This window comes from Schistocerca serialis, unplaced genomic scaffold (genome assembly GCF_023864345.2).
Source record: "Schistocerca serialis cubense isolate TAMUIC-IGC-003099 unplaced genomic scaffold, iqSchSeri2.2 HiC_scaffold_1246, whole genome shotgun sequence".
Classification (NCBI taxonomy): Eukaryota; Metazoa; Arthropoda; class Insecta; order Orthoptera; family Acrididae; genus Schistocerca; species Schistocerca serialis.
In genome coordinates, this window is record NW_026047454.1 from 102,501 (window position 1) to 105,000 (window position 2,500).

At 56.7% G+C, this 2,500-nt stretch overlaps 1 non-coding gene across 1 annotated transcript in view; it reads right to left on the reverse strand.

The window, feature by feature from the left end:
• LOC126436799 (small subunit ribosomal RNA) overlaps positions 1-263 on the reverse strand; it is a 1,909-nt gene extending 1,646 nt beyond the window's left edge. The window contains exon 1 of the ribosomal RNA XR_007580931.1: positions 1-263. This exon is cut by the window's left edge and continues 1,646 nt beyond it. This is a non-coding gene — a ribosomal RNA (small subunit ribosomal RNA).
• Positions 264-2,500: the final 2,237 nt, after the last annotated feature.

A 2,500-nucleotide genomic window follows, 5' to 3' on the forward strand; every position in this document is an offset into this window, starting at 1 on the left:
AGTCACCAAGGCAAACGGACCGGACGAGCCGACCGATTGGTTTTGATCTAATAAAAGCGTCCCTTCCATCTCTGGTCGGGACTCTGTTTGCATGTATTAGCTCTAGAATTACCACAGTTATCCAAGTAACGTGGGTACGATCTAAGGAACCATAACTGATTTAATGAGCCATTCGCGGTTTCACCTTAATGCGGCTTGTACTGAGACATGCATGGCTTAATCTTTGAGACAAGCATATGACTACTGGCAGGATCAACCAGGGAGCTGCGTCAACTAGAGCTGAGCAGCCGGCCGCCCGGGAGTGTGTCCCGGGGGCCCGCGCGAACACGCAAGCGTCCGCTCAATTATTCTGCAAACAGGAGGAGGCTGAGCTCCCCTGCACAACACACCTCGAAACCCTCTCAGGTCCCGGCGGCGCGCAGCGCCGTCCTAAGTACTTGGTCGGGTTCGAGAGAGGCGCAATCGCCCGGAGTTAGGCGAGTAGACGCTTTAGGTGCGACCACCCGTGCTCCCAACTGAGCTTGCCGCTGCCGACAGAGGCCCGGGAGCGTGCTGTCGTGGCATTGCCGGCGGGAGACAACACGCGCCACCTACGGTGACCGGCAGCTCCAACGCCAGCGCCACAGAAGGACAAAAGCCCCACTTGGGTGCCGAAGCGAACTCTCCCAGCACAGCGCACGCGCCAACACGTCCGCACAGCTGCGATACAAACCACCTGCGAGAACCGCTGGGGCGACCGAGCAGCAGACGGCGTCGCGGCGCCGAGCGCCGGGCGGCGGCGCATCCTCAGCGCACACAGTCCTCAATCGGACCAGCACACTGCAGATGGCCACCGCGCTTCGTACCGGGCCCGCGAGGACCTACTTTGGCCGCAAGGCGCCGCGAGCAGGGGGCGCCGGCGCGCAGCTGCGCCGCCTGCCGCGTCCGTCGGCCGGCGCGCCTGCCACTGGCCGCCCCCACCAGCCGGCTGTAGCGCGTGCGCCCACGCACCGCGCTGCCAGCACGCCGGGCGGCCCCCCCTCACCGGCCGGGGACGGTCCCACCCAGCCACCGCCGCGTATCGCCTCACACCCAGATCCCCTTTCACGTTCGTGGGCATGGTGGGTCCCCTTTCACGTTCGTGGGCATGGTGGGTATCCATGAAACAACCGGTTAATAGCTCGACCGATCGTCGCCAACACTGATTCACCTCTAGCGAGAACAACCGCACCACAACGGGTTACCAGTTGTTCATTTGCGTAACGTCACCAGCAAACGTAGACGTCCATCGCCATTTGCAACGAGTATTGCATGCCTGTGTCAGGTGTCACAACACACTACGTCTGCCCACATAGACGCAACAACATGTGCACGCCTAGAGAACACGTGGAAGGTAGCCCCCGTACGTATGCGGTGTCCATTGCGCGAACGACTGTCAGCCGGCCTCTGCAGCATGTCGCAGATGTGGAACGCGGTGCAACATGCTATCACAGTGTGTGAGAAGAGACGACTACGTCCGAATACACGCTCCACTACATCAACAGACTGCTCATGCTGATCGCCATCCAGGGCGTCCGTTCCTCCCACACGTCTGAATGGCGTACCACACTGCAATCCAGCTCCTAAAGGGAGACGACACGTAGCTGCGTCCACAATATTTGGACTGTATGGTCCGCCGTTGCTAGGCGCAGTCGTCGTACGGTCACACATGTGCCACGATGTATCATTCAGTACATACGGACCAATGTGCAGCACAGTTTGTGGGTTTTGCGTACATCCGCGGACAGGTGACAGGCCGTACCACAACGTAGGCTGAGTACGTCGGCATGCGAAGGGCATTGAACATGCAAACTTCTCAACGACCAGCTTGCGAAGGCAGGGGGGAAGGGGGGGGGCATGTACGTCCTGCTGCTATCCACATTACAGTGTATAGCAGGAGCATGTGGAAAGTCAGCAACACTTGCAAGGTGTTTAACATGACGCGATACACAGGGGACCGGGCAGTGCGAATAGCGAACTATATTGCGAGGGTTGCGGTTAGGCAACACTACACTAATTTAACGAGTTGCATAACAATTACAGAGCAGGTTCAGCGACAACGTGCGTCAGGTTAAGGCGCAATATAGGTTAGGTTGAGGCGCAATATGGGTTACCTTAAGGCACAAATTAGGTTACGTTAAGGCACAAATTAGGTTACGTTAAGGCACAAATTGGGTTACGTTAAGGCACAAATTGGGTTACGTTAAGGCACAAATTGGGTTACGTTAAGGCACAACATGGGTTACGTTAAGGCACAACATGGGTTACGTTAAGGCACAACATGGGTTACGTTAAGGCACAACATGGGTTACGTTAAGGCACAACATGGGTTACGTTAAGGCACAACATGGGTTACGTTAAGGCACAACATGGGTTACGTTAAGGCACAACATGGGTTACGTTAAGGCACAACATGGGTTACGTTAAGGCACAACATGGGTTACGTTAAGGCACAACATGGGTTAGGTTAAGGCACAACATG